The sequence below is a fragment of the Bubalus bubalis genome, chromosome 7 (assembly GCF_019923935.1).
Source record: "Bubalus bubalis isolate 160015118507 breed Murrah chromosome 7, NDDB_SH_1, whole genome shotgun sequence".
Taxonomy (NCBI): domain Eukaryota; kingdom Metazoa; phylum Chordata; class Mammalia; order Artiodactyla; family Bovidae; genus Bubalus; species Bubalus bubalis.
Genome location: NC_059163.1, coordinates 19,608,264 through 19,634,706, shown reverse-complemented (window position 1 = coordinate 19,634,706; position 26,443 = coordinate 19,608,264). Strand labels below are relative to the sequence as shown.

General features: G+C 43.2%; 1 protein-coding gene across 2 annotated transcripts in view; it reads right to left on the bottom strand.

The window, feature by feature from the left end:
• Nucleotides 1–15,940, bottom strand: part of LOC102394013 (placenta-specific gene 8 protein) — a 34,407-nt gene extending 18,467 nt beyond the window's left edge. The window contains exon 1 of one of the 2 annotated variants that reach the window (XM_044945712.2): nucleotides 15,792–15,940. The gene's annotated coding sequence lies outside the window, so the exon portion shown is untranslated. The remainder of the gene's footprint in view (nucleotides 1–15,791) is intronic. The other variant, XM_006074454.4, reaches the window with a different exon arrangement.
• Between the last annotated feature and the right edge of the window lie 10,503 nt (nucleotides 15,941–26,443).

Below are 26,443 nucleotides of genomic sequence, written 5' to 3'. Positions count from 1 at the left end.
TCAAGCAGAGGGTGAACAGAGAGAGCAAGAGTACAGTCGTCTTGGGGAGCCTGCCCGTACAGGACAATTCAGCTCAATTCTGACATTGCCACCTGTAAACAGTGTCAGATTCCATGTATTAAAGGCTTAGTCCCACAGGACTGCCCTCCGTCTCCTACTTCAGATATCCATTGCACATCCACGTGGTTACCTGTGCTTCTTTTTCAAGCATTTCTTTCATTTATTCATTTTTAAATGTTTTGGTTGTACAGGGTCTTCATCACTGCACGTGGGCTTTATCAGATTGCAACAAACGGAGGTTACTCTTCATTGGGGTGCATGGCTTCTTATTGCAATGGCTTACCTTTTTGAGGAGCACAGGCTCTAGGCACACAGGCTTCAGTAGATTTGCAGCACGTGGGCTCAGTAGTTGCTGCTCAAGGGCTATAGTGCCTGGGCTTAGTAGCTGTAGCGCACATCCCACAGCATGTGGAATCTTCCAAGACCAGGGTCAAACCCATGTGCCCCTGCATTGGCACGCAGACTTTCAATCCAGTGAGCCACCAGGGAAGTCCTCTCCTGTGCTTCTGACCAGGTAGATCAGAGGTTCCCATGCTCCCCTCTTCATTTCCATTAATTTGCAGAAGTGGCCCACAGAACTCAGGAAAACAGTTTATATGGGCTTGCCTGGTGGCTCAGAGGTTAAAGCGTCTGCCTGCAATGTGGGAGACCAGGGTTCGATCCCTGGGTCAGGAAGATCCCCTGGAGAAGGAAGTGGCAACACACTCCAGTATTCTTGCCTGGAGAATCCCATGGAGTGAGGAGCCTGGTAGGCTACAGTCCATGGGGTTGCAAAGAGTTGGACACGACTGAGCTACTTCACTTTCACTTTCTATTGCTATATTACAAAGGGTATTAAAGGATACAGATGGACAATCAGATGAAAAGATATCTAAGGGGAGCTTCAGAGTCTGTGGAGTTTGGGGTGCGTCACTCTCCCAGCACACAAACCCCAAAACTCTCTGAACTCTGTCCTTTTGGGGTTTTATGGAGGCTTCATTGCATAGGTGTGATTGATGAAATCATTGGCCATTGGTGACTGAACTCAGTCTCCAAACCCTTCTCCCCTCCCTGCCTCGCAGTCTGGGAGGTGGGGCTGAACATTCCACGCCTAGTAAACCCTAAAGGAAATCCACCCTGAATATTCATTGGAAGGACTGATGCTGAAGCTGAAACTCCAATACTTTGGCCACCTGATGTGAAGAGCTGACTCATTGGAAAAGACCCTGATGCTGGGTAAGATTGAAGGCAGGAGGAGAAGGGGGTTAGAGGCAGAGGATGATATGGTTAGATGGTATCGCCAACTCAATGAACATGAGTTTGAGCAAACTCCAGGAGACAGTGAAGGACAGGGAAGCCTGGCGTGCTGCAGTCCACGGGGCTGCAAAGAGTTGAACATGACTGCGCGACTGAACGACAACAACAATCACAGGTTGCTTCCCCTGGCAACCAGCCCCCATCCTCAAGGGTTTTCCAAAAGTCGCTTCATTAGCAGAAACTCTATAGTTGAGAGGGGCTTGTTACGAATAACAAGACATCTTTACCACTTTTATCACTTAATAAATTCCAAAGATTTTAGGAGCTCTGTACCCTGAACAGGAATGAAAGTCAAATATGTGTAAACCACAATATCACAGTCAAAAGTCAAAGTGTTAGTCACTCAGTTGTGTCTGACTTTTTGTGACCCCGTGGACAGTAGCATACTAGGCTCCTCTGTCCATGGGATTCTCTAGGCAAGAACACTGGAGTGGGTTCCTGCCGGGAGCCAGCACGGAGTCCCCACCCATAACAAGGTTATGTGGGAGAGTTCTGGTGGGCAAGGCGAGCCAGAACTCGAGGGGTGCCCCTCTGGGCCTGCCTGAGCGTCTACCCCAAAACCAGAGTCTGTCTGTTTTACTGCTTCATGACTTTCACCAACTCCTCTGACAGTCACAGAGAGGGGCTATCCCCACCACCTTTTCTCTGAAGGAAATCAACTTAGAACTCTGGCTAATTAGCCTCTTGGGCATAATAGGAGTGTTTAAATCCAACCCCCCCAGATGGCTCTCAGCTTGCCTGACAGGTTTACCCGGACTCCTACAGCTACGCATACGATTGTTTACAGTCTCCCAACCGTGAAAGGCATGGGAAGCTTAAGATATTCAAATAGTATAGAGCCTCTGGGGGAGTTAGAAATTGTCAGAATAGAACTAGTAGAAGATTTCATTGTTGAGCCAATGCTTGCTGCCAAGTTTCCACATCCCCTGTATTGTATCTTTGGAAGTGTATTAATTTAGTTGGTATGTAGAAAAAATAAGTAGTGGCCTTGGTGTTAACAACTTTAGACCCTTAAGGTAATAAATTCTTTCCTTTGTTGTAAACCCATTGCACCTTTGCCCTATAGGAAAGCAATTTTATCTAACACCTTCGGAGGATGGCGCCAAACTTTAAAATAATTACTCTTAGAGAAAATAAGTCTTATGGTTGACAAGCCTTTGTCAGAGTCATAAAATGTTAACAGGCCTTCTGGCCAGAAGATGATGTAAATCACCTAAACTATTTGTATACGATAAGTTTGCAGAAAAGAAACCCTGGTTTCGATAAGGATCAAAGACTGCTGACTTTGCATGATTTCACACCCCCTATTATCCTCTATGTGCAACTTAGGGTATAAAAGCCCCTGTTGAAAATAAAGTTTCGGGCCTTGCTCACCGAAGCTTGGTCTCCCCGTGTCGTTCTTTCTTGTTTCCTTTTCGTCCTTTTCTCTTCTGTTCTTCCTTCACCCCAAAATAATTGGAGTGCAGGGGTCCTCTGGGACCACTTATTTGCCTGGGCTTCTAAGACCCACTTGAGAAGGTGCCTAAGGTGGGGCACCTTCCGCTATTTGAGAGGGTGCCTGCGGCCTCCATGGTCAGAGCAAGTTTGGTGTCATGAACTTTATTGATTTCCCGCGTAAACCAGTTATTATTGAGCATCTAATAAATCTCTGCTTTGCTATTCTAATCGCCAATGCCATCCTCCTGAGGGAATCCCTGGATTCAACTGGGGCTGGACCCCGGGAGGTTCCCTATCCCTTCTCCTGGGGATATTCCCAACCCAGGGCTCAAACCCAGGTCTCCCACATTGCAGATTCTTTACCATCTGAGCCACCAGGGAAATCCAAGAATGCTGGAGTGGGTAGCCTATCCCTTCTCCAGGGATATAACAGTAATCCTCTCCAATCTTCCTGCATCCAAGTTGATCCTTCACTTGAAATTTACCTGAAGCCTTGTTAGGGGGCAAGCAAAGATAGAGTGCCCAAGCAAAGCTTATTATAAAGTACATTTTGTCCTAATTTCTCTCCATCCTAAGAGGCAGTGTGGGGTAATTAAACATTGATTTGAATTAAAAAAAACATTTTTTTTATGTGAACCATTTTTAAAAGTCTTTATTGAATTTGTCACAGTATTGTTTCTGTTTCATGTTTTGGGTTTTGGTCACCAGGCATATGGGATCTTAGCTCCCCAACCAGTGATCTCTCTTGCACCCCCTGCATTGGAAGGTAAAGTCCTAACCATTGGACTGCCAGGAAAGTCCCTGATTTGATTTGGAGTGAGAAGGTGCTGTGCTGTGCTTAGTCACTCAGTCATGTCTGGCTCTTTGCGACCCCATGGACTATAGCCTGCTAGGCTCTTCTGTCCATGGAATTCTCCAGGCCAGAATACTGGAGTGGGTAGCCTTTCCTTTCTCCAGGGGATCTTCCCAACCCAGAAATTGAACCGGGGTCTCCTGCAATGCAGGAAGATTCTTTACCTGCTGAGCTACCAGGGAATACCCGGGAGTGAGAATATCTTTGCTCAAATTCTGTTTTTCTAAACTGTATGATCTTGGACTAGTCATTGATCGGCCTAGTGATTTAACTAGTCATTTAAATTTCCTCCTACTCATCTGTGAAGTGAAAGTGGTTTCTGACCTATCCACCTTATGTGCTCATTGAGAGTATTAAATAAGATAAAGCCCAAGGATGAATTTAATGAACAATTAAATTTAATGAATAATTAGAATTAAGATAAAATTAAGATAAAGTCCAAGGATGAATTTAATGAACAATTAAAAAAAATCAGACTTGTATAAAAGAGGAGTGGCTAAAATGTACAAAAATGCAGCAAGGAAATTTCTTTTGATCATTTCCACAAATAATTCTTGGCAAAAGCATCAATTAATATTTACTGAGATGCCGCCCTATATCGGGCAATGTACTAGACTCACACTGTCCACTTCATGTTACAACAGCCCCGGCTAAGTACGAAGTATTACCTTTACTGAGTTGATGAGGAAATGGAGGCTCTGAGACTTTAAGTAAATTGTGAAATTCAAACCCTTCTCTGGCTCACTCCACAGGCCCTGTTCCTCCCTTTGCTCTCAGCTAAAGAGCCTGCTCCTTCAGAGCTCTGACTGCATTGTGGCATTGTCCTTGGTTTGTTGTGATCTCCTTGAGAACTGGAACCCCCTCTTCCCACTTATTCCTTTATCATCACACTCAGCGTTAGGCTCATAGAAGGTACTTTTCATTGTCTTCTTGAATTAAGTACTTATTATATGCTTAATTCACTCACAGTGTGTTAGACACTGAGATGTAATACATTTCCACTTCAGATTCAGGACAAAAAAAAAACACTAAAATTGAAAATACAGTGCTTCCGGATACTCAGGCAATATGATTATACTATTTGCTTTCTTGTATTGCTTTCCTCATAGGGCAGTTTCAAAAACAAGCCAATTACCTCAGTTGTTCTATATTACTTTTTCTATTTCTTGAGTTCACTGGTTTCTTTTCTAGATTTCATTGCTCAGTTATGTCTGGGTGAGCTGGATAGTTGGGTAGTGCCCATAAACGAAAAAAGGAGAGCAGTACATGACACAGGGCAACACCTTGGATATTTATCCACACAGGGACAGTGTATCAGCAATGATTCAAACATGCCTAAATCTACCCAGGCTTCATCATCATTTCAGCTCAGTTGTTCACTTGTGTCCGACTCTTTGTGACCCCATGGACTGCAGCATGCCAAGCTTCTCTGTCCATCACCAACTCCCGGAGCTTGCTCAAACTCATGTCCATTGAGTTGGTGATGCCATCCAACCATCTCATCCTCTGTCATCCCCTTCTCCTCCTGCCTTCAATCCTTCCCAGCATCAGGGTCTTTTCCAATGAGTCCCCTCTTCGCATCAGGTGGCCAAAGTATTGGAGTTTCAGTTTCAGCATCAGTCTTTCCAATGAATATTCAGATTGATTTCCTTTAGGATTAACTGGGTTGATCTCCTTGCAGTCCAAGGGACTCTCAAGGGTCTTCTCCAATACAGTTCAGAAGCATCAGTTCTTCGGTGCTCAGCTTTCCTTATGGTCCAACTCTCACATCCATACATTACTACTGGAAAAGCCACAGCTTTGACTAGATGGATCTCTGTCTGCAAAGTATTGTCTCCGCTTTTTAATATGCTGTCTATGTTGGTCATAGCTTTTCTTCCAAGGAGTAAGCATCTTTTAATTTCATGGCTGCAGTCATCATCTGCAGTGATTTTGAATCCCAGGAAGAGAAAGTCTGTCTCTGTTTTTCTTGTTTCCCCATCTATTTGCCATGAGGTGATGGGACCAGATGCCATAATCTTAGTTTTTTGAATGTTGAGTTTTAAGCCAGGTTTTTCACTCTCCTCTTTCACTTTCATCAAGAGGCTCTTTAGTTCTTCTTCACTTACTGCCATAAAGGTGGTGTCATCTGCATATCTGAGGTTATTGATATTTCTTCCTGCAATCTTGATTCCAGCTTGTGCTTTATCCAGCCCAGCATTTCGCATGATATACTCTGCATATAAGTTAAATAAGCAGAGTGACAGTATACAGCCCTGACATATTCCTTTCCCAGTTTGGAACCAGTCCACTGTTCCATGTCCGGTTCTAATTCTTGCTTCTTGACCCGTATACAGATTTTTCAGGAGGCAGGTAAGGTGGTCTGGTATTTCCATCTCTTTAAGATTGTTGTAATCCACACAGTCAAAGGCTTTGGCGTAATCAATAAAGCAGAAGTAGATGTTTTTCTGGAACTTTCTTACTTTTTCTAATGATACAGTGGAGCTAATTGTAAATTAGCCAGATCTATCATTATAAATTGTCCCCTGACTCCTAGCAACAGCCTCATGTGAAGAATACTCAGTGTTTTGGATGAGGATAAAACGAGTTTATTTTTATTTTATTTTTTAGACAGAAGAAGACTTAAAATGTTCTTCTAAATGTTCATACCTGTTAGACATTTCTACCATCAGAAATAGCTCTAGGTCTTTCCCTTTCCATTGGTGAGTGCAGTATACAAACATATATTTTTCTAAACTTTAATTAAATGATTATAGTTATACAGTAAGAGGGCTTCCCAGGTGACTCAGTGATAAAGAACATGCCTGCCAACGCAGGAGAAATAAGAGACGTGGGTGCAATCCCTGGGTCGGGAAGAGCCTCTGGAGGAGGGCATGGAAACCCACTCCAGTATTCCTGCCTGGAGAATCCCAAGGACAGAAGAGCCTGGCGGGCTACAGTCCATGGGGTCACACAGAGTCGGACACGACTGAGCAACTAAGCTCAGCAACAGTAATAATTGTTATAGGCAAGGCTCACGGATAGATGCTAATTCTAGACTTCGAAAGTATGATGAGAAACAACACATTTACATGATCTCAAAGTATCACCCCACAGGCTGCTGACTAATTACAAAGGGAAAAATAGCAACTCTCCAATGGATAAGCTGGCAGACACTATCTTAGTCAAGTGACCAAAGTTAGTAATTGTCAGTAATGGGACATACTGATGTGTTCCAGAAAGTAGAGACAATGCTATGACTGGGTATATTAATAAATCTTACCTATGGAGTAGGGGTGACTAGAGCATGTCTAACCATGCAATAGGTAAAGAAACAGCAATCACTCATATTATTCAAGAAAGGGAAGTGTTGATATTTTATGGCTCGGATAATGTTTAAAGTTCATCTGTGCTCAAATTTGATTATGGAGTGCTAGTATTTTTATTTGATCCCTCATGGTCTTAGCTGATGTTGATGCTCTGTGAAATTGTTCATGTGCTAGAGGAGAGCATCAGGACCCAGCGTGAAGGACAATATGGATGGACCTTAAAGGCATTAAGTGAAAGTTGCTCAGTCGTGTCCGACTCTTCGCGACCCTATGGTATACAATCCATGGAATTCTCCAGGCCAGAATACTGGAGTGGGCAGCCTTTCCCTTCTCCAGGGGATCTTCCCAACCCAGGGATCAAACCCAGGTCTCCTGCATTGCAGGCGGATTTTTTACCAATTAAGCTCTCATTACACTAAGTGAAATAAGTCAGACAGAGCAAGACACACACAGTATGATCTTGCTTATACCTGGGATCTAAAATAAGCAAACCAAACCATGTATATTCAGAGCAGGTTAGGGGTTGTCAGAGGTAAGGGGTGAGGTGTGGGTGAATGGGTGAAGTAACAACAAGCTATACTATCTAGCGGTATAAATTTGCAGTTGTAAAAAAAATAAGTCTTGGGAGGTGATATCGGAGAAAGGCAATGGCACCCCACTCCAGTACTCTTGCCTGGAAAATCCATGGACGGAGGAGCCTGGTAGGCTGCAGTCCATGGGGTCGTGAAGAGTCGGACATGACTGAGCGACTTCACTTTCACTTTTCACTTTCATGCATTGGATAAGGAAATGGCAACCCATTCCAGTGTTCTTGCCTGGAGAATCCCAGGGACCAGGGAGCCTGGTGGGCTGCCGTCTATGGGGTCGCGCAGAGTCAGACACTATTGAAGCAACTTAGCAGTAGCAGCAGCAGGGAGGTGATGTACAGCACGGTGACTATCATTACTAACATGTATTGCATATTTCAAAGTTTCTAAGAGAATAAGTCTTAAAAGTTCTCATCTCAAGGAAAAAACTTGTAACTGTGTGGTGATGGATGTTAATGATTTACTGTGATCATCATTTCACAGCATGTACACATGTCAAATCATTATGATGTACACGTGAAACTAATATAATGTTATATGTCAATTATATCTCCAAACCACCCCTCCAGAAACCCAACATCCTGGTGTGAGTGCCCAGCCAGCTCACAGCTCACCAAAGTCTAGCTCAAGTGGTCAAGTTCCAAGGTGGCAGGAGCTGCTTTCTCTTTCTCAGGATGTGAGTGGGACAACTGATAACACTTGGATAAGATAGAGCCATAGGTTAATTAGTTGATAGTAGTTTGCCAACATCAATTTCCTGGTTTCGATATTTATACTATGGTTTCTAAAATATTAACTGGGAAAGCCAGGTGAGGGCTGTATGGGGACTCTGTGTGTGATTTTAAAAATATTTTATTGAGATATCTTTTACATTCATTTTACATACAATAGAGTAGCCAGTGGTATTTTTTATGGCTGCCCTGTGGAGCATGCAGGATCCTAGTTCCCCTACCAGGGATTGAACTTGCACACCCTGTCCCCCTCATCCCCACCACAGTGGAAATGCAGAGTCTTAACCACTGGACTGATCGTTTTGCATACTATAGAATTCACTCATTCAAAATGGATATAGTTCAGTGAGTTTAGCCTATTTATAGTTGCACAACCACCACCATAATCTAACTGTGAAATATGTTAGCGCACATTCTCTAAAGAAAACCCACATACATTAACAGTTACTCCTCTTTCCTCTTGCCTCCTCCACCTCCAAACAACATCTACTGTGCTTTTTGTCTCTATTGCTTTGCTTATTCTAGTCATTTCGTATAAATGGAATCAGAGGATATATGATCTTTTGTGACTGATGTCCTTTAGTTAGCACAATGTTTTCAAGGTTCAGTCTTGCCACAACATGTATAGTATTTTTTTTTAAACTGCTGAATAATATTCCATTATGTGGGTAGACCATTTTGTATTTATCCATTCATCAGTGAATGGATATTGAGGTTGTTTCTACTTTTTTGTTACTATGAATAATGCTCCTATTACCATCTGCCTACCACACAGGTTTTTGTGGGGACATGTATTTTCATTTCTCTTGGGCATATCTGGAAGTAGAATTGCTGGGTCAAAATGCTAACTTATGTTTACCATTTTGGAAAGTAGCTATGCTCACCACTATACCATCAAAGCCACATTTAGTGTTTCCAACTACTTCAAACTATTTTCCAAAATGGTTGGGTTTTGTTTGCAGTTTCTGTCATCGTGGTGAACATTTGTTATTGCTTGTCTTTCTATGTGTTACTTTGCAATACTTTTCATAAGTCTAAAATTATTTCCAAAAATATAAAACTGAATATGAAAGAGAATATGGAAAAAGGAAAGCCCCCATGGGACTTAGAGCGAAAAATACAAAAGCAATATATCACAAAAGCTGTAAAAATATATATATTCCCAAATCCTAGTAGTATATGGTTTAAATATAGCTGTAATATTTCTGAACTCTGGTTGCTTTTCCCCCTTATGATTCTTAGGAACCATCCTAAAGAATTTCTTTTTTTTTGTATAAAGCACTATAAAATGCATTCAGAAGAGGTGAAGTTTATTTAAAATTTATTAGGTTTGTATTTTTTATATACATTAAGGTGGCTTTTTATTTTGGTTTTTGATTTTTTTCAATGTGCCATAATGACTCTTTACTGCTTTTTTACAATAAAAGAGAGATTCTAACCACTGTGGATCTCTCAGGAAACAAAGCGAAAGAAGTTTCTAGCAAGTGAACAAAAAGCAGGAAGGGGTGGTGGGGGGGGCGGGGCGTGTGTTATTTGTGGGTCTCTGTGTAGGGAAGAGGTGTCTGTCTTCAAGGGCAGGTTCATCAGGCGAGTAAACGAAGTGAACTTGCCTCTCTGCCTGGGCTCTGGCTCCCTTGCGGAGAGGAGGATCAAGGAGGGGCCGTGACAAGGGCAGGACAGAGTGTGTGCCGAGGGGTAGGTCCGCGTTAGGCTGAACCAAGTTATCAAACCATCACTGCCCAGCAACAGTCCCGGCTTTGCCCTTTAGGGCTGAGAACTCGCTCGCCTGCCTTTCCAGTGCCCGCGGGAGGTGTGGTCTCCGCGGGGAGGCAAGGCGGGGCGGAGGGCCGGGTGGAGTTCTCCCCTGGGTGACTGCTCGCCTCTCAGGATGGAGCGTGCCAGCGGCGTGCCGTGTTCACAAGGCACCCACATTCGGCTTTCCAGGATGTGGGTTGTGCACCCGCCTTTTTCCTCTGCTGGGGCCTGACCTTGACCTTTTTGCGCCGGGGGCAGCCAACGGGGCAACCGGAGGGCAGGGTCAGAGGCGATCAGGGCCAGGCTGGCTCCAGGCAGCTGCGCCATCGGGGCTGTGGGGAGGGTATCTAGGCCAGGACCCGGGCTGGTCCCTGTCCCGGAGACAGAGGTTGGGGCTCCACTCCCTCGTGGCCCCCTTGCTCTGTCTGCAGGAGTCACCCAGCCTCACCAGGCATTTATAATACATTTTTAAAAGTTTTCATCAGATGAATGGACTGATCAGCTCACTTCTGATCAAGAAATAAGAGAGACAGAAATATCACCAGCAACCTACTCCTGGCCCTGCTGACTTTAGCACCCCTTAAGCAGGCTTCCCAATTGGTAAAGAGCCTGCCTGCCAATACAGGAGACCCAGATTTGATCCCTAGGTAAGGAAGATCCTCTGGAGGAGGGCATGGCAACCCACTGCAGTATTCTTGCCTGGAGAATCCCATAGACAGAGGAGCCAGGCAGGCTATGGCCCATGGGGTGGCAAAGAGTCATACATGACTGAAGCGACTTAGCACAGCACACACACAGGCTGGCCTCAGATTCTACTACCTGCACACATGTCCGTTGCTTTTTTTAATAACAAGAAGCAACCACAGCTTTCAAAACAAACTCCTTCTGTGGATTCATGACAAAGAAAGTAAACAAACTGCTGTTGATACTGCTGCTGCTGCTGCTAAGTCGCTTCAGTCGTGTCCGACTCTGTGCAACCCCATAGACGGCAGCCCACCAGGCTCCCTGGTCCCTGGGATTCTCCAGGCAAGAACACTGGAGTGGGTTGCCATTGCCTTCTCCAATGCATAAAAGTGAAAAGTGAAAGTGAAGTCGCTCATTCGTGTCCCACCCTTAGCGACCCCATGGACGGCAGCCCACCAGGCTCCTCCGTCCATGGATTTTCCAGGCAAGAGTACTGGAGTGGAGTACTGGAGATGGGTGCCATTGCCTTCTCCAACAAACTGCAGTCATGCCATTTCTGTTGCACACCTCTTTTTTAACAATAATTGTCTTGATTTTAGGAAAAGGAAGCTCCTAATCCTGCATGTAAGCTCTACCAGGGCAGGGAATATTTGTGGGCTTTGTCCGCTGAGGTATCTCCAAAGCTCAGTGGAGGGCCTGGGTCACAGTAGGTGCCCATTAGCACCCCTGGCACTAGTCTCAGAGTGTCGTCCTGGCTACAGCTGGAGTGCATCGGACACAGCGTAGCGCTCATCCTGGAAACCACTCAAGAAGTGGCAGTTCTCTCCTGAACTCCTTAGACTGCCAGGCAGCCCACATTCTGAACCTCAGTACTCACCGTCCTTTTGAGTGACGGCTTCCCATTTCTGGGGCCTGGGAAAGAAATGCAGGAAATGCTTTTTTTTTTTTTTTTTTAAAAGTATGTTTGAACTTTCTTTTACCTTTCCTTTTCATCTTCAAATATCAGAACAAAACAACCAGGAAAGGCTATACAAAATGTTGCACATTTTCTCTCTTCAGCACAGAGAACCTAGGGGGAAGGGGGGCTGTCACTAGGTTACTGGTTGATAGATATTTTTAACTACCTTTGTAATTTTGTACACTGTCTGAAAAAAGCTTTACTTTACAATTAGCAGTTATTCCTTTTATAATCAAAGCAAGAAATACCCATTTTGGAAACAAAAAGAAAATGCAGTGACCAAAAAATAATGCATAGGTTTGTACCGATTATCCTATAGCTGTCTGAATGTTTTTGTCCTTAGGCCCTAGCCAATGCCTGGAAACAGTTGGCATTCATGAATTTCATGAAATTCAGGAATGAATGAATGAATTGATATGCTTCTTATGATCTCTCTCAGGAAAAACATGTTTGTTTGTTTGTTTGACTGTCTCATGCTCAGTTGCTTCTGAGTCTTTGTGACCTTGTGGACTGTAGCCCACCAGGCTCCTCTGTCTATGGAATTTTCCAGGTAAGAATACTGTAGTGGGTTACCATTTTCTCCTCCAAGGGATCATCCCAACCCAGGGATTGAACCTGCGTCTCCTTCTTTGCAGGTGGATTCTTTACCACTGAGTCATGGAGAAAACTTACGCTGTGATTTTTAATATAATTATATGAATATTTAATTATAATTTTCTGAAGATTTCAGAATAAAAGCTTGCCTGCAATTATCTAGCTATCCTTTCCTTTCCTTGACTGTCTTCACTCAGTATATACTACATGTATTTGTGTATTCAGATCGGCTGCTGTTAACCCTGAAAGCAGAGACTGGAGCATCCTCTGAGTGCTTTTGAAGTCCACCAGTGGTAATCTGAATATTTTGTAGCCAGCAGCTGTGTGCTGACTGTCAGTTAGTTTGTTGGAAAGTTTACGTCCTCAGTGTAGGAGCCTAAGCAGTTTTTAGTCCCAAAGTCAAAGCTCTGGTTGGTTTCTGTTTCTTTCACTTCTTTTGACTTCCTCTTTTGAATGTGAAAAATGCTGGGGCCCCAGGTGCACCTGTGGACTTCAGCACAGAGAACCAAGCAGAGAGTGGGGGCCCCAGGAGGTTTCAAATTTCATTTCTCGGGAAGGTTTCCTATAGCAGTGGGGAAGCTTGTTCCATCCAGCCTGGCCCAGAGCAAACAGTAAGAACCAACGTCCCAGACTTCTTTTTTGACCAGTGTAGCTTATTCTGAAAAAGATCTTGTGTCTTCTCACATGAGAGTTCTTACTCAAGTACTTACTCAACTCTCTGATAGTCATCAAGTGGGAGAGAAAACAAACACATTTGCTTCTCTGAGGCTTAAATAGCATTTCACAACTCTAAGGATCCTTTGCTGCTGCTGCTGCTAAGTCACTTCAGTCGTGTCTGACTCTGTGCGACCCCATAGACGGCAGCCCACCAGGCTCCCCCGTCCCGGGGATTCTCCAGGCAAGAACACTGGAGTGGGTTGCCATTTCCTTCTCCAATGCATGAAAGTGAAAAGTGAAAGTGAAGTCGCTCAGTCGTGTCCTACCCTTAGCGACCCCATGGACTGCAGCCTACCAGGCTCCTCCATCCATGGGATTTGCCAGGCAAGAGTAAGTACTGGAGTGGCTTGCCGTTGCCTTCTCTGCTAGGGATCCTTTAGGTTGCAATAAAATATAAAAGAAAAACAAACACAAAACATCCAAACAACTGCAAATCTCGTTGCTTCAGCCATTAAGTCCCTGACAGTGTTTAACTGTAACCCCTCAAGGTTAAAGATCAACAGCAGGAGTTGAGGGCAAGATAACAAAAGACAACTTCTCCAAAATCACTTTAGTGCCTGGCAATGTTTCTAAGTATTTCTGGGACCTTGTCTATAAGCCTGTATCCTCTGTTCGGAGAGGTTGTTTATGATGTAGATTCCTGAGCACTGTCTCCGGAGGTTGTGATTTAGGTGGGCTGGGCTGGGTCCAAGAATCTGACTGAGAACCCCCAGGCCTGCTGCCCCATCTGCCATAGGGTGCTGTCATGTAGAGTAACGTAGCCCTTCTGCATAGACCTACCTTGGTGAGAATCAAAAAAAAAAAAAAAAAAATGCCTTCCTCTTCTCCAGGCCGATGCAGTCATGCCAGGGCCTCCAGCTGGTCAAGGAGCACAGGCTGAACTAGCCCTGCTCACCCCTGGGCTGCATGCCCGTGCATCTCAGGAGAATGGAGCATCAGTGATTTTACCGTGGACACTTTGTAACCCACATCTCTGGGTGTTTTTATTTCTCTTCTGTTAAGAATAACTGTAGGACTTCCCTGGTGGTCCAGTGGTTAAGAATCCACCTGTCAATGTAGGGGACCTGGGTTTGATCCATGGTCCAGGAAGATTCCACATGCCAAGGAGCAGCTAAGCCCATGTGGCAACTATGGAAGCCTGCACACCCTAGAGCTCCTCAAGAGAAGCCACTGGAATGAGAAGCTCGTGTACCACGACTAGAGGGTAGCCCCTGCTTGCCACAACTAGAGAAAACCTGTGCAGCAACAAAGACCCAGCCCAGCCATAAATAAGTAAAAATTTAAAAAATAAAAAGAATAACTGCCAATATAGGGTTTCCTGGTGGTCTGATGGTTAGGAATCTGCCTTCCAATGCAAGTAACCCATGTTTGATCCCTGGTCAAGGAACTAAGATCCCACATGCCGTGGGGCAAAATAAGTGTGTGGGCCACAACTAAAGAAGCACGTGCCCTGCAGCTACTGAGCCCATGTGCTCCACACACAAGTCCATGCTCCACACCACAAGGAAGAGCCCGTGTGCTGCAGTGAAGACCCAGCAGAGCTGAAAACAAAACCCAAGAATACCTGCAGATCAAACCCACCTTAGGGAACACTACTGGGTGCCCAATGTGTGAAGCGTCTGTGTTTGATTTAGCGGGGGTTCAAGAGAGTCTGTAGTTCCCTCTCCATGGTCGGCAACTCTGCCCATCACTGAGTGACTACATGGTTGTTGCATTTCTGGCAACTTTGATCCCACAGAGCAGAGTGAGTGATGAAAGAGTTGACGGAGGCCACTCAGGAAAAAAGGTAGCATGGAGGCAGGAGAAATTGAAATGAGGATCTTGGTGGAGAGGCTTGGAAGAGAGACTGGGGCTCTTTTCTTCAGAAGACTCCTTTCATGGGATGACCTCAATGGCCAGAAACCTTGCAGGATTTGGTTCACCATTTAAATATCCTCATTTCACTCATTAATAGTCACAATTAATTTTATACCTGTATTTCCAGTCTTGGAACACATCATCTTTCTAAGAACAGCCCCTTATCTTGAAAAGGATAGCCCCTTATCTTTCTAATAGTATTAATATACTATATTAATTGCATTAATATTAAACAATATATCACTTCAATTTTCCTCTTCTTTCTGGTGTTTATCCATGTTAAATTTTTTTTTTATTTTGATGGAAGCGTTTTCATCTCATAACTTCTCATCTTGAAAGCTCACAAATGTATAGTGAGAAATGGTCTCTTTCTTTACACATATAAATAAAGCACTAGAATTTAAGTTTGAAGCATTCTAGTCTGTTTTCCTTACTTTCTTACCAAAAATTCACATTCAATGATTCTCAGGATTTATTCTCATTCGTTCATTATTCTCATTATTTAGCTAAATCTGCAAAATTTCATCTTCTGTTTTCAAGCAGAATAGTTTCAAGACCCAAGTTTCAAAAAACAAACAAAATATTTACAAAATACAAAGGCACTAGACCACACAAGCAAACATACCTATGTGTGAAATAAACAGTGAAATTCATGACCCAGTTATAGACACAATGCCTAATGTATGTTTCCTGCCGAAAGCAGTAGTTGATTCAAGACTATCTTATGAAAAGTGTGGCATCTCACACATCCTTGGCACGTGTTGAATATGACTCAATTTACCACAGTTAAAACAATTAGACAAGAAATCATTGGTCCTTCTGCTGAACCTCAAATAAAAGCATTTCTCTATATTTGAGAAATAGAAACAAGGAAATCAAATACTTTTAAAGAGAACTTTCTTTTTTAAGTGTTGAGATAAGTTTTAAAGAAATGCTTCATTTCAAAGTACTTACAGTTATGAAATAGGTTCTGGGCAGCTGTGTCTTGTGGCTTAGAGAATCTCACTAGAAGTGAAAGATGCAGGAAAGAAGTGTGTTCAATTGCAGTTTGTTCTAGTCAAAGTACATATTCAGCGGTTTTTTATTGGCCAATGAAATCCAGGCAGAAGAATTTTCAGAGTATGTTTCTTTTTCCTAGAAACCGAAACTAAAAAAAAAAAAAAAGTGTTCCTTCTCCTACCTTTATTAAGTACACTCATATCTTTTTAAGGTGAAAACAGATTTGATTCATTATATAATTTGATTGATTTTACCTGCCTGGCAGAACTTAGCAATTTTTAAATTTTACCCTTTAACTCAATAAATAAGATTTAGTGTGTATTTATTGCCATTTTTAAACTGGGGAGCTTCGGTAGTGTTAAGAGAAAACAAGCTATCGGGAATTCTGTATCTAATCAGACACTGCTTTTTTTCTTCTGCCTCTTTGCACTCATTTGTTTTCCCTTGTTGTTATTGTTATTTAGTTGCTAAGTCATGTCTGACTTTGCAACCCCATGAGCTGTATAGTCCATCAGGCTCCTCTGTCCATGGGATTTCCCAGGCAAGAATACCGGAGTGGGTTACCATTTCCTCTCCCAGGGGATCTTCCCCACCCAGGGATCAAAACTGTGTCTCCTGCATTGGCGGGCAGGTTCTTTACCAATCAGCCATATGGGAATACTTTAGGCACTGTACTAAATGTTTTTTTTTTTTTTAAGTATTTATGTATTTTGGATTTGGCTGCATTGGGTCTTTGCTGTCACATGTGGGATCTTTAGTTGTGGTATGTGTCCGCTTAAAAAGATGCAGATGCACAACGTGAGAGTTGCTAGTTAAGTTTTCTTTGGGGCAAAGTGAAGACTGCATCCCAGGAGACAGCACTTCAGATAGTGCTGAGAAGCTGTTGCACAGTGATGGGGGACAGTCGGTATACATGTGGTTTTGGTGAAGGGGAAGTTCATTCAACCAGGCAAAAGTTTTTGACTGATTTGCAAAAGTTTTCTGCTAGTCACAAGCAGCTGATGTCCCTCATGAAGGGATTTAGTGCTTTTCTAGAGACGAGGAGATGCAAGGATTGGGCTCAGAAAATCAGTTCCCGAAAATATTTAACTCTCTGACGACCTGTTCTGCCAGTTTTCCCAGAACACAGAGTGCCCCATTCCTGAAGTACCTTCAGGGCGTGTGGAAGGTCAAGAGTTGCAGCAGCACAGAAGTCAGTTCCCGCAGAACTGAAGTGAAGTGAAATGAAGTGAAAGTCACTCAGTCGTGTTCAACTCTTTATGAGCCCATGGACCTATGGAATTCTCCAGGCCAGAATAATGGAGAGGGTAGCCTTTCCCTTCTCCAGGGCATTTTCCCAACCTAGGGATTGAACCCAGGTCTCCTGCATTGTGGGCGGATTCTTTACCAGCTGAGCCACACGGAATTCCTGCAGAGGCAGCTGGCAAATGACAACTTGTAGTTGACACACGTGAACTTTTAGTTGCAGCATGTGGGTCTAGTTCCCTGATTAGGGATCAAACCTGGGCCCCCGGCATTGAGAGCACAGAGTCTTGGCCACTGGACCACCAGGGAGGTCCTCTAAATGCTTTTAATGTGTTGAGTTATTGAATTTTCCTCACAATTCTGTATGTAAAATTGTATGGCGGCTCAGTGGTGAAGAATCCACCTGCAATGCAGGAGATGCGGGTTCAATCCCTGGCTTGGGAAGAACCCCTGGAGGAGGAAATGGCAACTCACTCTGGTATTCTTGCCTGGAGAATCCCATAAACAGAGAGGCCTGGTGGGCTACCATCCATGGGGTCCCAAAGACTTGGACATGGCTGAGCGGCTGAACACACACACAATTCTGTGGGGGTAGGTATGACTGTCACCTCCATTTAACTGTAGAGGAAACTGAGTCACAGCAATGTTAAGTGGCTAGAAGGTGGCAGCTAGGAATTGGCTGACGCGGGACTCTAGTCTTTGTCCGCTGAGGTCTACACTGCATCCTGCCCCACGTTTTCACCTTACAGTCTGCTCTAGGGAGAAAGATCTGCCACTCCATACAACCTCAGAGGGAGTGAAAAGACTGGCCACTCTCATTTCTGAAAGGCTTAAACTATGAATCAGAAATCAAATGTTATTATTTCAAAAAGAAGAAGCTCAAGTGTAAAAAAAAATGTTATATAGAAATTGGATGTGATGTAGTAAAAGGAGCCATCGTTTGTAGCTGAGCTGATGCGGAATAAAATCCTGGTTATGCACCTTGATAGCTGTGAGGCCTCTGGAAGTCAACTCAAAGCGTAAACTTTGGTTTCCTTACCTCTAAAATTAGAAGACTAGCCTTTTGGACCAACATCTTAGCAAGGTGGCAGAGGTAGCATCTGCTCTTTCAGCTTCACTGTGCCATTCAAAGATGACAAGAAGAAGAAAGATGCTGGAAAGTCAGCCAAGAAAGACAAACACCCCGTGAACAAACCAGGGGCCAGGCCAAAAAGAAGTCTGAAGGCAGAGTTTGTGACAAGCTCAATAACCTAGTCTTGTTTGACAAAGCAACATACGACCAACTCTGTAGAGAACATCTCAACTATCGGGTTGGCTAACTGGAGAAGTGGCCCAGGTTTCCCTTGTCTTTCATGACTTTGGCTTGTTTGAAGAGTATCTGTGTGGAATTAACCTCCTCTTCAAGGAGCCCTAGGTTCTTTCACTGGAGAATGGCATTTAGAAAAGATCTGTTTTAGGCAAGCTCATGGCTGTTGGATTCTCATTGCTTTTAGGGTCCTTTAGTAAAGAGAAGAGACATATGTATGTTTACTTATACACATGAATGAATATGTATACATGTACATACATCCATCATTATCTATCAAAACCATGACTTCATACTGATACATCTAATTCTAATCCAATTCCATGAGGTTTAATTCCAGCTTTCCTCCTTGTCTTATTTTAAGTTCTTTTTCAGACAATGAAAAAGTGAGCTCTCAGTTTCTACAATATATTTATTTATTTGTTCAGTCCTAGTATGTACACAGGATGCTTTCAGAATTGCTAACCCATACCTCTGTGAGCAGCCAAGGTACCAACTAGACTATAGTTGTGTACAGTTCTTTTGTTTTTAGCTTTACAGGATCAGGTCAACGTACTGTTTTCCAAAGTTACTTAGGTTACTTCTTTTCTTTCCTGTCCACTTTGATGTGGTTACTCAGAAAAGGGTTAATCCCACTTCATCTCTGCTGTCCTATTCCCATCCCCCTCCCACCTTCTTTGCCTGCCCATCCCCTGTAGGTAACCAGTCTCTTTAGTTTCTGGTTTACCTTCGTTCATTTATGTTGTACTCACGTGGAGAGGAGCTGACATCTAGCACATAACTACAACTCTGAACAAGTTTGTGAACATACCAAAAATCACTGTACTCTGAAAGGGTGAATTTTATATGTGAATCACCTGTCAAATTTTAAAAAGCTGTGAGTTAGAAATCTTTTTCATTCTTAAAAAGAAAACCGTTGGAGCTATGTTCTGTACTGAATGCCATTCTCTAATCAGCATCTGGAATAATTGGAGCTACCATTCATAGCAAGCAGAGGGCCAGTTTCTTTTGAAACTGTAATTCATATTCTTCTAGCCAGAAAATTGGCCACTATATAAAAAATTTCATAGAAAAATTGAGCAGTTTCAGATGTGAATGAGGGCAAAGCATTTCTCTTTCTCAGGGTTTTCTCAGGGCATGTGTAAATGAATCTTGGTTTCCTTTGCTTTACTCAGGTCTCATTGTTATAAACATTGTTTGAAATCATGGCAGCTCTCCAGGAGCAGTCATATCTTATCCTAAAAAGACAGCTGCCAAAGATTCTTTTGGTTCACGAGTTGTTATTTTTTAGTTATAGTATACAAAGGATTAAGCTTCCTGTGGAGAGAAGACTAAGAGTTTGTGACCTCTGACTGGGGAGGAGCTGGTAGGCATAGTTAGTACAGCACAGAGAGGGGTCCAGCTCACATAATGATTTCTTTCCTGGGGAAGGAAAATGAACAAATAAAGACCGGAAGATTCACAACACACTTATCAAAGGAAAAGAAGAACATATTTTTTTTTAATCAAAATAGGTTTTTATTATTAAAAATTTTTTTAATTTTAATTTTTTTAATACCAAAAACCATTTTGTATTGGGATATAGCCAATTAACAATGTTGTGGTCATTTCAAGTGAACAGCAAAGGGGCTCAGCCATACGTATACATGTATCCATTCTCCCCCAAACCTCCCTCCCATCCAGGCTGCCACATAACATTGAGCAGAGTTTCACGTGCTATACAGTAGGTCTTGTTGGTTATCCATTTCAAATATAGTGGTGTGTACATGACCTTCCCAAAGTCCCTAACCTATCCTGTCCCTCTGGCAACCGTAAGTTCATTTTCTAGGTCTGTGAGTCTCTTTCTGTTTTGTAAGTAAGTTCATTTGCATCATTTCTTTTTAGATTTCTCATTTAAGGGATGTCTTATGATATTTCACCTTCTCTGTCGGACTTACTTCAGACGGTGTCAATATGACACTCTCTAGGTTCATCCATGTTGCTGCTCATGGCATTACTGAAAGTTGCTCAGTCATGTCAGACTCTTTATGACCCCATGGGCTATACAGTTCATGGAATTCTGCAGGCCAGAATACTGGAGTGGATAGCCTTTCCCTTCTCTGGGGGATCTTCCCAACCCAGGGATTGAACCCAGGTTTCCCGCATTGCAGGTGGACTCTTTATCAGCTGAGCTACCAGGGAAACTCAAGAATACTGAAGTGGGTAGCATATTCCTTCTTCAGCGGATCTTCCCGACCCAGGGATTTAACCAGGGTCTCTGGCATTGCTGGCAGATTCTTTACCAGCTGAGCTTCTAGGGAAGCTCATGCTAAAGGCATTATTTCATTCTTTTTAATGACTGAATAATATTCCATTGTATATATATATGTACCAATGAGGAGAAGATCAATATTACAAAACCAGTTTCTGTGGAAATATATTTCTATGCTTAGATACACATTCACTCCAGCTCATGCCAGCAATCTGTCAGTTTATATCTGGTGGACATACATTTCCAGAAGGTTGCAGTTGAGAACATGGTTTTATGATAGATGAGGAGGTGCTATAGAAGAGGTTGTGACCTTTGTTTCCCTGTATCTTATTGAGGGGCTCCTAACTGCAGGTTAAATGCCTGTCCTTCTATAGTTAGAAGACAACGCTCCCTTTCTTGGGGGAATCGTGTCTCCATGCTCAGTGGCTGCAGACTTGTAGACAGGCCCAACTTTCTTCATGAAATGTAGTAACTCTCCTTAGGGAGAGGCCTTGTATAGGCTTCAGGTTACAGAACCCACTTACTTACCCCCCTTTCCCCAAGCAGAACATAAAAAATAAGAAACAAGAGCCTGAGACAGGGATTTTAACAGCCCTTCTAAATGTCTAGAACCAGGGACTTGGATAAGGTTGTGATCTCTTTTAGTCTTATCTTTGTTCTTTTTTTAACTGTGTACTGGCCTTGTCTGAAATAGGAAGTGGGTGTGTGGCTCAGGGTAGACAAAAATCATATCAAATGATGGGACTCCTCCAGACCCGCTGAAGTGAGAGCTGCAAGATTCGACCTGTGGTAGAACAGTGTCAATGAAAATAATCAATGAACAATCCCCAAAGAGTTTTATTTGAGCCCAACTACAGACTAGCCCAGAAGTCAGTTGCCCAGAGAGCTCTGAGATGCTGCTCCAGAAAAGCATGGTTTCCAGCACAGTTTTGTATCTTGTCAGAACAAAGAACATTAAATGGGACTTCCCTGGTGGTCCAGTGGTTAAGAATCCATCCGCTAGTGCAGGGGACACGGGTTCGATCCCTGGTCCAAGAAGATCCCACATGCAGCAGGGCAAGTAAGTCTGTGAGCCAAACTACTGAGCCCATGTGCCCTAAAGCCCATACTCTGAAACAAGAGAAGCCACGGCAGTGAGAAGCCCAACCACTGCAGCTAGAGAGTAGCCCCCCACCCCACTCACCACAACTCAAGAAAGCCCTTGTGCAGCAAAGAAGACTAAGCTCAGACGAGCAAAACAAAAACAAAGAAAACAAAAACAAACCAACTTAGGGGTACAAATCTGTGCTGCGCTTTGGCATTCAGTTGCGTCTGACTCTTTGTGACCCTGTGGACCATGGCCCACCAGGCTCCTCTGTCCATGGGGATTCTCCAGGCGAGAATACTGGAGTGGGTTGCCATGCCCTCCTTCAGGGGATCTTCCCAACCCAGGGACAGAATCCAGGTCGCCCACACTGCAGACGGATTCTTTACCATCTAAGCCACCAGGGAAACCCATACATATCTTCAAGATTTCCAAAAAAATCGCCCCACATCGACCAGTGCATATCCAGCCATTCGATGTGGCCTTGCCACCTGGGAAGGAAATCTTATCCTAAAAGCAGGACCAGCACTGGCATTCCAGGAAGAGAGGCGTTTTAATCTATATTTTTCACACAGACATTCTTTACTTCTAATCAGTGTGACCTTTTCTATACTAATTAAAACAGATGTACGGTGTATCCTTGACAGGCCACAAACAGTATATCTTAGCGTAAAATTCAAGTTAACTCATGCATAAGCCAGAATGACTTCCCTCTATCTCAATAGGTGAATATGTCTCTTATCACAGGCTTGCCTGGCACTTGGGAGAAGTGCGCTGAAGAGGAGGCGCAACTGCCCTGGTGTGCCCCTGGTCCCTGTGATGGCTCCGTAGGAGCCTGGGGACTGAGCCGCGTGCTTGGCTTCACTGGCGTCCCTTTGCGCTCAGATGTGCAAAGACCCAGCTTTGTTACTGAGTCCGAGGACCCTTGCGAGATCTTGAACCTCCTTCCCAGTATCAAGGAAACCTTGATTCTTTGATTCTTCTTGACTTCCTCCCCATCTCAACCAAGAAAGAAAACTGACGCGTGTAAGAGAAATGACAGCTGTGGTGGAAGCTTCCAGAAGGTTTAGAAAGCTTTAATTTTTGTGCAAATCTGCCAGCTCTTGAACAAGAGACCAAAGGAATAAATAATTAAAATGGAGAGACTGCAGCTTGAGGACTCACTGGGAAAGCTAGTAATTTGTACCCCTTCAAACATCAATAGTTGTTCAACGTCAAAACCTCCTTCCAGCATCAGAGAGAAATTTAATCTTCAAGGACTCATAAAAAAAGCAAAAAACAACCAAAAAAAAAAGCTCCAAAAAACTGGAACTGTATTGAAAACAAAGAAAGAAAGAGTATCTTCTGGGTTATAACCCTCAGGTTGGCTTGAATAAAATTCTCTATTGGGATATAGCCAATTAACAATGTGATAGTGTCACGTGAATGGTAAAAGGACTCAGCCGTACATATATGTATGGCTTTCCAAAGGAAAAAAAGAAGGAATTTGAGAACAATTTCAGATGCTAGTGATAGCAAATTAGAGTAACCACTTAAGAACCTGACAACTGCAAAATTGTCGCAAGAAAAATTGTAAATGTATATTTTCAAAAACATTTTCATTTTTCTTCAAAGTGAACCTTTTTTGTTCAGTGGCTAAGTTGTGTCCAAATCTTTTGGGACTCCATGGAATGTAGCCTGCCAGGTTCCTTTGTCCATGGAATTTTCCACTCAGGAATACTGGAGTGGGGTGCCATTTCCTTCTCCAGGGGTTCTTCCTGACCCAGGGATTAAGCCTGCATCTCCTGCATTGGCAGGTGGATTCTTTACCACTGAGCCACTAGTGAAGATCATACAAATAACTGAACTTTTTCAAATAATACAGAAGGTTTTTATAACCAGAGAAATAGCAGCTTTCTGTTCCACCCTTCAGTTGATGCAATCTTGTTCCATAGAGCAAAATCATGTTAACTCAATCATTTTTGTTTCTGTTTTTAGTTTTCTGGGGTTTCTCTTCATATCTCTCATAAATATACTACTCTTTCTTGGTTAATAATTTTAGACATTATCTCTGGCTTGCTGCATGATAGAGGATTACACATTCCCAGTTTCCCTTTTCTCTCCACTCTCTATATAGCACCAGGACTATTTTAAATTTCTGCATTAATTCCTTCATAACTTTATTTAAAAATTATTTATTAATGGCTGTGGTTGAACTGTGGTGTTGGAGAAGACTCTTGAGAGTCCTTTGGACTGCAAGGAGATCCAACCAATCCATCCTAAAGGAGATCATCGGTCCTGATTATTAACTGGAAGGACTGATGTTGAAGCTGAAAGTCCAATACTTTGGCCACCTGATGCGAAGAACTGACTCATTTGAAAAGACCCTGATGCTGGGAAAGATTGAGGGCAGGAGGAGAAGGAGGTGACAGAGGATGAGATGGTTGGATGGCATCACCGACTCAATGGACATGAGTTTGGGTAAGCTCCGGGAGTTGGTGATGGGCAGGGAGGCCTGGCGTGCTGCAGTCCATGGAGTTGCAAAGAGTCGGATACGACTGAGTGACTGAACTGTTGATGATGATGATGATGATGTGGTGGGTCTTCTTTGCTGCATGCGGGTTTTTTTCTAGTTGCAGCAAGTGGGGGCCATTCTCTTGTGGTGCATGGGCATTGTGGTAGCTTCTCTTGTTGTGGAGTACGGGCTCTAGGGCGCATGGACTTCAGCAGTTGCGGCACATGGGCTCAGTACTTGTGACACGCAGGCTTAGTTGCCCCTTGGCATGTGAAATCTTCCTGGACTAGGGACTGATCCTGTGATCCCTGCACCAGCAGGCAGATTTTCAGCCTCTGGACCACCAGGGAAGTCCTTCCTTTGTGACTTTAAATGCTGTATGTAGACCTTTCTTTTTGGTTTTCTCTACTTGTGACCATATTTCCCAATTTTGCCTTTTTTGAGATGAGTCTTGTCATGACAATGCCCTCCTGCCTTCCTTCCCATTTCTGCTTCCCAGCTTCTGTCCTTTCTGTTTTTACTTTTCCATTTTTGAAGCTGATATAACTTACATCCTGTTTTGCGCCCACAATTGAGAAATGTGTATATTGCCCAATTGTTGTATCTAAATAGTTTTTTTTTTAAGCAATATTAACATCATTATGACTATATGACTTTTAAGAGCAGAGCCAAACTTCATTTTTCTTTATGCATTTAATGCACCCTTATTAATTGCTGGGCTCTTTTGTAGTTGCTGTGCAATTACCAACTTAGTTCTCATGACAGCTCTATAAAGACGGGCTATAATTAACCTCATATTATGAGTTTTGAAACTGCCAGGCAGAAAAGTTAAGCAACTAGCAAAAAGTCACAGAGTTAGTTAACTGAAGAGTCAGGATTTTTTTTCCTCTGGAGTTTCTATTCCTGTATTTCTTATGGACTTTAATCACCTTCTCAATGCCAGTTTCAAATCTTGGGAATTCTGTTGTACCTGGAGGGCTCCTTCCTAAAACCCTCCATCTTCTTGTTCCTATTGGGACCAGTTGTTCTCTTTTGTTCTTGTTGTTCAGTTTCTAAGTCGGGCTGACTCTTTGAGACCCTGTGGACTACAGCTTGCCAGGCTTCCCTGTCCTTCACCATCTCCCAGAGTTTGCTCAAACTCATGTCCATTGAGTTAGTGATGCCATCCAACCATCTCATCCTCTGTCACCCCCTTCTCCTCCTGCCTTCAATCTTTCCCAGAATCAGGGTCTTTTCTAGAGAGTCGGCTCTTTGGATAAAGTGGCCAAAGTATTGGAGCTTCAGCATCAGTCCCTTCAATGAATAGTCTGGGTTGATTTCCTTTAGAATTGATTGGTTCAATCTCTTTGCAGTCCAAGGGACTCTCAAGCGCCTTTTCCAGGCCCACAGTTCGAAAGCATCAGTTCTTCAGCGCTCATCCAGCCCAGTTGTTTTGTAGACCTGCTGTGTTTCTGTTCACTTCAATCTTTCCTTTATTTTTTCTCAGGAGGTTTCAGAGTCTAAGTCATCCTTTTTCGTGGTTCACGTTCTCATTTAGCTCGATAACACTGAATGGGACTTCCTAAGACAAGAAGTATGGGAAGTTCATTTTTTGAGTCTTTCTACATCTGAAAAAAATTTTTTTTTCCTTCCTTCATACCTCATAGTTCAATTAGACTTATAACTACATTTAAAATAAATTCCCCTTAGAAATTGAAGCTGCAGGAACTCTGAGGATAAAAGATGAAGAAAAGTCCCCTTGAAGGTGCAAGTCAATGAGTAGGTGAGCCAGGAGAGGACCCCCTCATATAACCTCACTCGACTAACGCACAGCTCGATCCCTCCCCCCACCCCCACCCCCACCCCCAGCACAGCATCTGCTCCATCACTTCATTGGTTTGTCTTCTGGGCTGTTTTCCATTTGCTCTATGCGTCTTTGTCTTCTCTTCCCAAACTGAATAATAAGCCCCTCAAGGGTAGGGACCAGATCCTCTATTTTTTTATATCTCTCACCTTACTTAAAACAATATGGATACATCTGAGCTATATGTGCCTTGTCATGGTGAGTTGAGGAAGAAGCCAGGGAGGGAGCAAAAGAGAAAATAACTCCTCTAATGGGAACAAGTCACAAATGAAAAATAGAAACTGCAGCTTTGCCCTGTATGGTACGAGCTGCCCAGATGGAACTGTTAAATACATGGACAATGTAATTGAGCTATTTATGGGAAATAGTGAGGTGAAAGTGAAA